The following is a 13,286-nucleotide window of genomic DNA, read 5'->3' on the forward strand; positions in this document are numbered from 1 at the left end:
CGTCACGAGGCGGGCGAGGGGCTGAGGTGCCCTGCTCGTTGGCATTACCTCGCGGAATCCTCTGTGATCTGCCTGCCCTCGTTTTACAAATGGGGGAAACTGTAGTCCTAAGAGGCAAAGTGACTTGTGTGAAGTCACACAACCAGGTGTTGTGTTATCAGAGAGCTCTAACTCCCCCAAAAGCCTGCTTTCATTAATAAGATTTATTAACACAGCACGATAACCAAGGCACACTGTTCTGATATGTATAATATGGTCCCAGTTTCTTGGGGGGCAAAAAAAAGGTATGCGTATGTGCTTGTGTGTACATTTTTAAAATTCAGGAAGACTGAACACTAACCGCCTGTAGTTGTTTCCTCTAAGAGGTGAGACTCTGAGGGACTTTCACTTCCTATTTTTTATGGTTTTTTGTTTGACATTTTTATAAAGTGCATATATTTTTGTAAGCAGGGAAATAGTCAATATCTTTGAGCCTCACTTTCCACCTACCTTCCAGAGTAATAATGAAAATGTATTTAGATAATGTATCAGTATGGAAAACGCTTAGCACAGTGAATAGCCCATCAGTAAATTGCAAGGTTTGTTCCCTTCTCCTTCCCTCTAATGGTATGGCTTTGTGTATTTGTCAAAATACTACTCAGAATCATTACTGCCACTCTGCTCAGGTCCTCCAATCGTACTGCATGGAAATTTAGCCCCAAAGGCGTTCTGATCTGCACTAGAGAAACGTGAAAATATAACAAAAAGCAAAACCCGTGGCAAGACAAGGTAGAGACCTGTTCCACTCTGCCTGCTTTACCTGTCTCCAAAGGTGTAAGCATACCCCAGGCAAACAGCCCTGCCGCACAGGGCAGGCAACAAGAGTCGCCTCTGTGATTAGTGAGGACCCGGGCAAATCCTATTTTAACTGGGATCTCAGATCTTCAAAAGTGAACTTGGGAAATCCTGACAAGCAGCCAATGCCCAAACCTCCCCCTACAGGAAAGTTGCGAATCAGATTCCCCTAAAGGCACCTGAAGCTGAAGCCACAGCTCCCACCTCCTGCACCTCCAACTGCCATGGCAATTTCCAACCAGAGCCTATAAAACCAACTAAGACTGGTTTTCTGATCAACAAAATGCAGTTCCTCTGGGCCATAGTAGGAGCTCTTTCCTCTACCAGGCATGCCTTCTCCCAGATATCCATATGGATAACTCATTTGAGCAAACACACAAAGGAGGCTGCACACGTTTGCACTAATGTCACCTTCTCAGAAAGGTCTGATCATCCTGTACAAAATAGCAGTTCTATACCTCCAGAATTCCTAGCCCCCTTGCCTTGCTCTGTCTTTCTCCATAGCACTTATCATAGCACCATCCAACAAACTAGATATTTTTCTTATTTGTTGTCTGTCCCCCTCCCCCCTCAAAAATACATGCTTCATGAGAACGGACATTTTTGTCTGAATTGTTTGTTACTATATCCCCATTGCCTAAAGCAGTGTCTGGCTTATAGTACAGGCTCAATAAAAATTTACTGAATTATAAATGAGGACAAATTCAGTGTGGACCCACCACATTCAAGCAGGACAGCCCAGTTACAGGGAATGTAAACTCTTGGGTCACTCCAGTGTGTAGGCTCTGTGGGCTTCTGACCAGTTTCCTGTCCAAAGCATTCCTCTTCCCCCCATCTTCCCTTCCTACCATTTTACTCTCTCTTTCAAAATTTTTGGAGACATTTAACTGAGTTGTCTTTATGTAACTGGAGAAGGCACTAGATTCTCCAGCTCACTCATCAGCTCCAGCATGTCTGATTAAGCCTTTACTGTTTATGCTCTGGCGCCTGCTATGAAAGTAACAGGTAGACTGATGTTCGTTTAAGCAGGTGCTATTGGGGCCCGCAGCAGTTCCATTTTACAATGAAGAGTATGCGGGTGCCCACAAGGTGAACCACAAGTTATCTTTTCTTCCAATCTAATAATCTCTCTTTGCCCTTGAGGCTTCGAGTTGGGAGAGAAGGGAGGACATGGAGCATGGGGATGGGACAAGGGGTAAACATTTAACGAACACCTACTAGATGCCAGGCACTGTGCTAGGTGTCAGGGACACAATTATATGCAAGACCAGGGTGTCTGCCCTCAGGACTAGCTCTGGCTGGTTGGAGGAGCCGGATGACTTCAGAGTGGAGGCTGGATTGGTTGGGAACAGGGCTGGAAGGAAGACGGAGTTCAGCTAGGAGCCTGTGGCACTCCAAGCAAGAGATGAGACTAGATGGTGGCAGCGGGGATGAAGATTGCAGGGGCAGGGGGAGGATTTGAGAATTATGGAGGAGTGGAATCAGCTCAACTTGGTGATTAATTAGCTAAGATGAGTGAGGAGCAGAGATAGTGATTGGCAGGTTTCTGACTTGGGCATCTGATCGTGCCATTTGCGGGCAGAGAGAACTCCGGAAGAGGAGACCATGGGACATCCAGACACACTCTTTTTGGTAGAAGCTAAAACAAATGGGGACCCATAAACAGTAAGCAGTGCTGGGACCTGAAGCACGGCTATCCTACCCCACCCTCGTGATGGCTTCATCTGTTACCTGTACACTGAGGACTCCCAAATCTTACCTCCAACCCAGACCTTTCTCCTGAGCTGCTACCCAAATACCTGGGGACATTTCCACTTGGGTATCCTACAGGCGTCTCAAACTTAATTGTACCAGTTGCGTTCAGAAGCATTTTTGGAGACTCAGTTCAGAATGGTGAAGGAGGCTTTAGTCCTGCTACATTCGACTGTATTGGGCTGGCCAACAAGTTCATTCAGTTTTAAGTAAAAATAAAAGGCACGTTTTTCATTTTCACCAAGAACTTTATTGAAAAATGTATTCATTAACTGAATGAACTTTTTGGCCAACCCAGTAGAACTCAGTTCCTGTTTCTCCAGCGTGTGATTGTGTCACCACCTGCATCATAATTACTTCAAGGTCTTGTTAAATTACAAACTCACGGGACCAACCCAGACCCACTCAATCAGAATTGCTTGGGATGGTGCCTGGGAATCTGCAGCTGGACCAAGTTCCAGGGGATTCTTAGGAACACATGTGTCTGAGAGGAGGATAGAAGGGATCAGCTGCCAATTAACAGAGCTTCCATGAATAAATGACTATTTTAAGCTTAATAGTAATAGTAATAACCAAAATATTTGTAGCTGCAAAACACTTTTACATGCCTTATTTCATTTGAACCTCTTGCAGCCCTATAAAGTCTTTTTCCCCTCATCTTAGAAACTAAAAACTGAGATTCAGGGAGACTAAATGATTTATTCAAGGTCTCAAGTTGACGTTTCTGATTCCAAGTCCACCAGTGCTCACAGCAGCATCACTGAATCAGTCAACTTGTGAGACAGGCCACGTGGCTGAATGAAGATGAATACACCTCACTTCTGAAGAGTATTGGAGCTCAGACTCACCATGCAGGGTCTCTTTAATGGCTGGAGCATTCTGCCTGGGGCAGGGATCAATCAGTTTAACCCTGGGTACCACAGATAACAGATCAGAGGTATAAGAGCACCTGGAGCTCTCTAAGGTTCTGGGGTACCTTAGAATTTCACCTCTTGCCTTTACTTCTAATCTTGATGTTCTGGGCTGCCCTTTGTTTAACCTACAATTTCTGAGATTTCTTTTCACCCAATCCTTTGCCTGACTCTGCCTGTGATTGTTCCCTTGAACTCTTATCCTTAAGGCTCAACCTAGAGACTGCATTGTTGTCGTGGCGCTTTAGGGGAAGCAGTTAGTGTTTCGCCGGGCCCTGGTACTGAGGACGCGGTCCGGGTGGCCCCTGGCCTCTTCCTACCCACCCCTCCGCCTGCCTTTTCCCCCGCTCCTCTGGCAGGATGAGGCGTGCAGGCCTGGGTGAAGGAGTACCTCCTGGCAACTATGGGAACGATGGCTACCCTAATAGTGGGTATAGTGTCTGTGAAGAAAAAAATGAGAGACTCACAGAGAGTCTGAGAGGGCTTCCCTGGTGGCGCAGTGGTTGAGAGTCCGCTTGCCGATGCAGAGCACATGGGATCGTGCGCCGGTCTGGGAAGATCCCACATACCGCGGAGGGGCTGGGCCCGTGAGCCATGGCTGCTGAGCCTGCGCGTCCGGAGCCTGTGCTCCGCAACGGGAGAGGCCACAACAGTGAGAGGCCCACGTACTGCAAAAAAAAAAAAAAAGCAAGAAAGTCTGGGAAACAAAGTAACTGCTATAAAATCTCTTTCCATTGAAATAGGCCATGAAGTTAAACATCAAAATAAATGATTAGCTGAAATGGATTCACAGTTTGATTCTACAACTGGATTTCTAGGTAAAACCATGGGAAAACTGAAGATTTTATCCAGAGGGAGCCAAACAAAGCTGCTGTTTTCATTGTTTGTCTTTTTTTGTCATTTATTGGATTATTAAACCGAGGTGATGCAAGTAATTGTGAGTTTGGAATTTGTTCCAACTTACCCGCTTGGAGCATCACTTCAGTAAAAAATCAGCATCAAAACATTCCTAAATTTCAAATAATGCTATAGCTTTTTCCATCAAAGATTACTGAATTTTACTTGTTTTATAAGTCACATTAGATAATATAGTGCTCTTTGAATACTGTTTCTTAATGATTCATTTTTTTGCCCCTATTTTCAGGGGTATTGAGATGGTCCGAGGTCAGTCTGGCCCTAGTAAGTTTTTTTCCTGTTTTTTGCTGTCAGGTTAAATAGCAGTATAATATCCTGTTGTTACCATAAATGTACGTTTATGTTCCACATAAAGAAACTTAGTGGGAAAATAACAATGCCTGGAAAGCCTTGTGCTCAGCTCTTGAGATGGTGAGAAAGTTTGTGATGGATGGTAAATGTATTTTCCTGAACTGTCATCACCCCTGATGATGTACTCTCCTTTCCTCCTCTATTTGGTTAAAACTGTAGGCTGATGTCTCTTTACCTACAGTTTTCCTAATAATTTTTGATGAATATGACTCTTCTTCCGCCTCTGCCCAAGGACCTCATTCTTTAATAAAACTTGTTATTTTGGCATATTTCTAGTAAGGTTCAAAACAAATGTGTACCTGTATAGTTGTCATTTTATATTAACTTTATATATATAACATTGACTTGGCTTATAATAATTTTATGATTTTAGCTACTTAGCCCATTTGGTTATCATTTATGACAGAGTGATGTGAAGCTAAAATAATTGCTAAGCTGTGAATGGAAATAAAATGTTCAAGGAAAGTTAAAAAAAAAAAAAAAAAGACTCAACCTAGTCATCCCTGGCCCTCACCCCTCAGGTTGCACTTGGTGTTTCCCTCTCTCTGTTCCTATGGCTTAGCACCCTGTTTGTGCTTATCACATTGTTTTGTAACTATCTGTCTGTCTCATCTTCTTGATTATAAACTCCTGAGAGCAGAGAGTGTGTCTGGCTGATCCTCCAATTCCTAGCATACATAGTCCCTTGAAAGGAGGTACTCAAGAGCTGTTCATTGAATTAATGAATGAATGAAGCCCACCTGTCTGTACTGCCTGGGACTCCAAGTTACATGCTCAGTAGGGAGCTTCCATCGCCATTGCCTTCAGCAGAGGAATCTTTTCTTACTGTGGTCAGTGCCATACAAAGTCCTGAGCACTTCTGAAAACTGGAAGTGGCCCAGCCCTGCTGATAACCCTTGGCCTTGCCTTAGGGGGCAGGCTGTTTACACGTTAGCTCTCAGCCCATTGAAAATCGATGACATGCAAATTAGAACAGATGCCCTTTTCACTTACCAAATTTGCATTAAAACATCTACTGGCCAGTAGATGAAGTGGGCATTCTCACAGAGCTCCAGAATGAGCTATTATACTTTTCTAGGGATGGCATTATTATAAATGATCACCGCCACCAACAAAGAAAATGTTCATACTCTTGAACCCAATGACTACGCTTCTAAAATTTCCCTTAAAGAAATAATTTTAAAAAGACAAGATGCATGTAGAATGGGTTGTTTGTAAGAGCGCAAGTTATATGTAATAATGAAAGTTATTTATAATAGTAGAAGCTGTAAGTACTCAGAGGCTACAGTAAAGTATCATCCAAAAACTTAGGAATGAGGAAACTGCATTTCCCACTGAGTGCTGAATGGCAGAATCCACCCAAAATGGATCAAAAACCAAAGACACAGTCAATGGAAGGAGAGAGAAAAGCTACTGGCTCACAGGACTTGACTGAGGGCATCAATTCACAATATAAATATTGTGTCCATCAGAAGAGGTTTTGCACACAGACATGCAGAAATCAAGAGAGTGACCATGGGCAGAGCCCACTGAAGCCCTCGTGTGCATCTCGGCCAGCAGATGTCCTGAGTTCTGTTCTATGACAAGACCATTCCCAAGATGAGAAGAAGGCACTAGACCACGAAAATGGGGCCATTAGAGGTAGTCCACCCGTTTCCTGGTTCCAAGCTCACCAGGGGACCATCTGATCACCCTGGCACTTGACCACAGGAAGAGTTGTGGCATTCTGGTATCTTTCTCCTGGTAAACTAAAAAGGAGTTTACAATTATGTTAGCCTTCCAACACAGGCCAAAGGGGATGTCATTTATGCCAGTGGTACCATGCACACTCCCTGTGTGTGCGATGGTTGTATTTCTTACTGAACAACAAAAAGGGTGGCATTCTGATGTCTCCCTCAGGCCCCTGTGCAGTGAAGTTAGCACAAATCAATCTTTCAGAGCCTTCTCATCACTGGGCACGGCAAGAACAGTTCCAGCCGGCCTGTTCTTCACACCAACTGCACATGCAGGCGTCTAATCATGATTTCTACAGGGAAAGACAAATCTGAAACAACCAAAATGTTCAACATTAGGGAAAAGCTTAAATAAATTATGCTATACCCATCCCATGCAATATAATGTTGTCATTTAAAATCTCTTTTGCAAAGCCTACTTTATTACTTAGAGAAATATTCACACTACATGTTAAAAATGTGTGATTCAGGGACTTCCCTGGTGGTCCAGTGGTTAGGACTGTGCCGTTTCACTGCAGGGGGCACGGATTCAGTCCCTGGTCTGAGAACTGAGATCCTGCAAGCTGCGTGGCATGGCCAAAAGAAAAAAAAAAATGTGACTCACACTTCAAAAAAAATTTTAGGCAGTTTCTTCTAAATTAAACACACAATTACTACATGACCCAGTCATCAAGCTCTTGGACATATGTCCCAGAAAAATGAAAGCATATCTTCACATAAAAACTTGTACATTTATTTAATCGCCAAAAAACTGGAAACAACCCAGATGTCCTTCAACTCTTTTTGGTAGAGGTTAAAATAAACAGGGACAACAGGCAACATGGCTGACCTACCTCACCTCCTCTAGTTAAACAAACTGGTACATCCATAGCACAGAATAGTACTCAGGAATAAAGAGAAGTGAATTAGTGATACACAACTGGACAGATCTCAAGGAAATTATGCTGAGTGGAAAAATACAATTCTAAAAGGTTTTATATATATATATATATATATATATGTGTATATATATATATATATATATATATATACATATGTATATATATATCTCAAAAGGTAGTTATGATTCATTTATATAACATCTTTGAAAAGACAAAATTTAGACATGGAGAACAGATTAGTGGTTGCCAGGGTCAGGAATGAGTGAGCGGGTATGAGAGTAAGGGGGTGTGATTATAAAAGGGCAAAATGAGAACTCCTTGTGGTACTGGAACTATTCTGGGTTTCACTGTGGTTGTGGATACATGAAACCACACACGTGATAAAACTGTAGAGAACTAAACACACACACACTCACAAATGTGTATAAGTAAAAGAGGGACATCTGAATAATATCCGTGGATTATAAATGTCAACGTGCTGGTTGTGATATTGTACTATAGTTTTTCCAAGATATTACCATTGGGGAAAACTTGGTAGAGGGTGCGTGGGATCTCTGTATTATTTCTTACAACTGCATGTGAATCTACAATTATCTCAAAATAAAAAGTTTAATTTTAAATGCAATACAGAATTGTAGATGCAACATGATTGCCTTATATAATATTTTTGACCTATACGTACACACAAAATATTTACAATTATTGGCTTTAGGTAGTAGAGATGTTGGCTTTTATGGGTGATTTCTGACTTTGTCTATATACTTTTTAATATTTTTCAAATTCCCTACCATGAACATGTATTAATTTTATTTTATAAATATAATGACTATCTTTAAATATAACATGTTCACTTTTCATAACCATATCTTAGTGCCGACTCACACAAAGCTTTTATCAACGATCCACCCAAAACTTTTAAATATAAACTGATGCTAAACTAGGAATTCCCAATCCTATGCTTATACGATTCAGTTTTCAGAACAAAAGATGGGACCTTACACATGAACTCTGATGATCAAGTTGTCCAGCTTCCTCAGCTGCAACATAAAGACCTTGGCTTAAGAAGAACCTTGGGGTCCTTCCAGTCCTTAGAGTCCATGGGCCTCATGCTGGTATAAGGCACCTGCTGTGAACCTTGGTCTGTCTGTTTAGAGATTATCTCTAAGAGTATCTCAAAGACTGAAAGTGATCCACCTTCTCCCAGACCACATCTCTCCTTTATTTTAAAAATAAATTTTTAAATTTTAATTTATTTTTGGCTGTGTTGGATCCTCTGTGCTGAACATGGGCTTCCTCTAGCTGCTGAGAGCGGGGGGGCTACTCTTTGTTGCGGTGCATGGGTTTCTCATTGTGGTGGCTTCTCTTGTTGCAGAGCACGGGCTCTAGGTGCGCGGGCTTCAGCAGTTGTGGCACGTGGGCTCAGTAGTTGTGGCTCAGGAGCTCTGGAGCACAGGCTCAGTAGTTGTGGTGCACAGGCTTAGTTGCTCCACGGCATGTGGGATCTTCCTAGACCAGGGTTCAAACCTGTGTCCCCTGCATTGGCAGGCGGATTTTTAACTACTGTGCCACCAGGGAAGTCCCATGATCATATCTCTTGAGGAGCAGCTCAAATTAGAGTGAGAACCTGCCTGCCTCCAGCCCTCTGCCTTCCACCCCACGTGGCAGAAAAGGCCCCATTTGCACAGGGCAGTAAACTGCCAATAATGGCATGAGACTGCCAGCAGCAGGGATCCATGAGTTTATGAGTCTATAAAGTCATTCACTTTCACTGCTGGAACAATTCACGTCTCCTAGGTTAATAAGAAATATGCCTTCGCAAACATTGAGTTGAGGACAGCATGGGGGAATCCCATCTCTGTTGCCACTTTTCCTAAAAAACAACTCCTTGCTCTCTGCAATCCTCTTTCTACCTTCTGCAATAATTAGGGCAGCTTCCCCTGCCTGTCCGCCACACCTCTCTCTGCCCCTGTATAAATATATTCTGATTCTCTGAAGAACCCTGACTAATACACCTTGCAAAAGTTTTCTCCACTTTCAAATGAATTCACCATTCCTTTAAAGTTGTCTAACATAAGGAATATTATGCAGCCATGAAAACAAATGAGGTAGATCTCTATGTACAAGTATGAACTCATTTCCAACTCATATTATTGAATGAAAACAGCAAGTTGCAGAGTGATGTATTTATGTAAAGTTCTTTCCTTCCAGAACTCACAAAACTATATTTTCCAAGGGAATATCTGTAGGTACGTAAACATCTAGCAAAGGACCTGGGAGCATTCATACCAAACAAATAACAGTAGTTAAATCTATAAAGGTGGAGAGAAGACCAAGGTGGGCTCAAATGTTTTCATTTTTACAAGGGGAATGTGTATGCTTTGTATAATTAAAATTCATTTTATGTAGCAAGTGAATAAAGGAGTTGACCAATGATTTGATTTACAAGAACTGAACCTGCCTGACCCATGGTCTTCCTCATCCTTCCATTTCATCCTTCCAGCTCTCCAGGCTCAAAACCAGGGAGTCACTTTTGACTCCTCTCTTTCTGTGGTGTCCTCCCACCATCAACACATCAGGATATTCTGTGGGCTTTGTCTTCAGTATCTAGTGATTTCTAACCTCGTCCACCACCAGCTCTCATATTTTCTCACCTGTGTTATTGCAAGGGCTTAACTCGCCTCCAGGCTTCCCCCATCACTTCCTCACTGCCTCTTCTTGATAAGGCAGCCAGAGAGGTCCCAGGAAAGCCCTGCCCCCTGCCCTTTGCTCCTCTAACCTCATCTCTCACCATCCTCCTCCTCACTCACTCTCTCTCTCTGCTCCAGCCACAGGGATGCCTTGCTCTGCACTTGACACAATCCTGCCCAAGGGGTTTTGCATTTGCTATGCCCTCTACCTATTTAAAGTGGACCGCCTCCCCCTGTATTCCCTATCTCCCTCCCCTGCTTTATTTTCCTTCTTAGCCTTTATCATATCACCATCTTTTTAGGAACGAAAAAAAGGAAGTTGTTTATTGAGGGCAAGAGGATGTGACCAATATAAAAATCAAAAGCTTATCTGGGGGGCTTCCCAGGTGGTACAGTGGTTGAGAGTCCGCCTGCCGATGCAGAGCACACGGGTTCGTGCCCCGGTCTGGGAAGATCCCACATGCCGCGGAGCGGCTGGGCCTGTGAGCCATGGCCGCTGAGCCTGCACGTCCGGAGCCTGTGCTCCGCAATGGGAGAGGCCACAACAGTGAGAGGCCCTCGTACCTCAAAAAAAAAAAAAAAAAAGAAAAAGAAAAAGCTTATCTGGGACTTCCCTGGTGGCGCAGTGGTTAAGAATCCACCTGCCAAGGCAGGGGACACGGGTTCGATCCCTGGGCCAGGAAGATCTCACATGTCGCGGAGTAACAAAGCCCGTTTGCCACAACTACTGAGCCTGTGCTCTAGAGCCTGCGAACCACAACTACTGAAGCCCGCACGCCTACAGCCCGTGCTCTGCAACAAGAGAAGCCACTGCAATGAGAAGCCCGTGCACAGCAACAAAGAGTAACCCCCGCTCGCCACAGCTAGAGGAAGCGTGCACACAGCAACGAAGACCCAATGCAGCCATAAATAAATAAATAAATTTATTTTTTAAAAAAAGCTTATCTGGCTTTAACTGACTCTGCTTTCTCTGCTTGTCAAATGGGAGTTGGATTTTATTTGTACATTTTCTAAGGGGCCCTATCTGCTCCTGAAATCTTTATACAGGGGGAAGCTATGGGACAGATTCCTTAAGCGCCCCAGTGGGAGAACTCTAATCATGGTGGGAGTAATGGCTCCATGCTGCCTTCTTCTTTCCCTTCTGCTTCATGTGTACCACAAAATAGTCATCGCACGCAATAGTGAGCCCAGAATTTAGCAAAAAGAAGCTCTGGAAGCCCACTTAACCATCTTACTACTTGGTCCAGGTCCTTCAATATTTTGATTTTCCAAAAATTCAGGGAACTCCTTTTCCATGAGTATCCTCAGGTCCTCCTTTGTAAAGTAGACTTTATCCCCAGCAAATTTGTGAAACGTGAGCATCATGGTTTCCATGGCATGTTCCATTTGACATGGCATTTCAGTGAGGTCTGTTGAAACCTTAGCGCAAGGTGTGGAGGGGTCACTTGGCTAGCTGGGAATGAGGGCTTAGTTTATCACCTTCTAATATACTATAAACACGTTTGTCTTTTTTTTTTTTTAATCTTCCCAGCACTCGAATTAAAATTCAACAAGGATCAGCATTTATGTCTGTTTTGTTCATGGTCATATCTCCAGCACCTAAAACAATGTTTGGCACATAGTGGACATGCAATAAATATTTCTTTAATGGGGAATTCCCTGGCAGTCCAGTGGTTAAGGCACCATGCTTCCGCTGCAGGGGGTGCAGATTTGATCCTTGGTCAGGGAACTAAGATCCCGCATGCCATGCAGTGTGGCCAAAAAAAAAAAAAAATTATTGAATAAGTAAAGAATATATTTGACCACAAAGTTTCATGAGTTACACTATAATAATGGGAAAAAAAACAAAATGAGACCACATTGATTAGCTTTTGAATTTTGAGTAAATCACTTAGCCTCTTTTTTTTTTCAATTGTGGTAAACACACACACACACACACACACACACACACACACACATCAAATGAGATATACCCTCAACAAATTCATAAGTGTACAGTACCATATTATTAACTATATGCACAATGTCGTACAGGGATTTCTAGAAATTTTTCATCCGTGACTGAAACTCTATACCCATTAAACAGCAATTCCCCATTTCCCTCTGGCAACTCCCCCAGCCCCTGGCAACCACCACTTTACTCTCTGTTTCTATGAGGTTGATTACTCTAGATACCTCATATAAGTAGAATCATGCAGTATTTCTCATTCTGTGACTGGTTTGTTTCACTTAGCATAATGTCCTCAAGGTTTATCCATCTTTTTTATGACTGAATGATATTCCATTGTATGTATATACCACGTTTTCTTTATTCATTCATCTGTCAATGGACATTTAGGTTGCTTCTACCTCTTGGCTATTGTGCATAATGCTGAAATGAACATGCGTGCATACATCTTTTTAAGATCCTGCTTTCAGTTCTTTCAGATAAATACCTAGAGATGGGATTGCAGGATCGTATGTCAGTTCTATTTTTAATTTTTTTAGGAACCTCCATATTGTTTTCCCTAATAGTTGCACCATTTTACATTCCCAGAAACAGTGCACAGGGTTCCAATTTCTCTACATCCTTGCCAGACTTTGTTTGTTTGATAACGGCCATCCTAACAGGTATGATGTGATATCTCATTGTGGTTTTGGTTTGCATTTCCCTGATGATTAGTGGTGCTGAGCACCTTTTCATATAGCTGTTGGCCATTTGTATGTCTTCTTTTCAAAAACCTCAGTTCAAGTCCTTTGCCCATTTATTAAAAAGGTTATTTGTTTTTTTGCTGTTGGGTAGTAGGAGTTCCTTACATATTTTGGATATTACCCCTTATGAGACATAAGATTTGCAAATACTTTTTCCCATTCTCTGGGGTGCATTTTTACCCTGTTGAGTGTTTCCTTTGCTGTGCAGAAGGCTTTTAGTTTGCTGTCTATTTTGGCTTTCGTTGCCTGTTCTTTCAGTGTCATATCCATGAAATCATTGCCAAAACCAAGGTTATGAAGATTTTCCCATATGTCTTCTTCTAGGAATTTTATAGTTTCAAGCCTCAACTTTCTATATCAGTATTTGTATAGCTCTTTCCACATTCCACAACACTTTCATGTACATTAAACCCTTAAAACAGAAACCCCAGAAGGAGGTCCCTTGGTGCTGAGTCATGATGACAGGCCCTGAGCCTTTGGGAGTTTTACTCTGGAGGTCAGGGGAGGATGGGTACTCTCACCCTGGGACGT

At 42.7% G+C, this 13,286-nt stretch overlaps 2 pseudogenes; one reads left to right on the top strand and one right to left on the bottom strand.

Moving 5' to 3' along the window:
* The first annotated feature begins 3,857 nt into the window (after positions 1–3,857).
* On the top strand, positions 3,858–4,423 carry LOC103089730 (BET1 homolog pseudogene; annotated as a pseudogene).
* A 6,734-nt stretch (positions 4,424–11,157) lies between these two features.
* On the bottom strand, positions 11,158–11,462 carry LOC103089993 (protein S100-A10 pseudogene; annotated as a pseudogene).
* Between the last annotated feature and the right edge of the window lie 1,824 nt (positions 11,463–13,286).

Source organism: Lipotes vexillifer, unplaced genomic scaffold, assembly GCF_000442215.2.
Source record: "Lipotes vexillifer unplaced genomic scaffold, Lipotes_vexillifer_v1.1 scaffold71, whole genome shotgun sequence".
In the NCBI taxonomy this organism is placed as follows: Eukaryota; Metazoa; Chordata; class Mammalia; order Artiodactyla; family Lipotidae; genus Lipotes; species Lipotes vexillifer.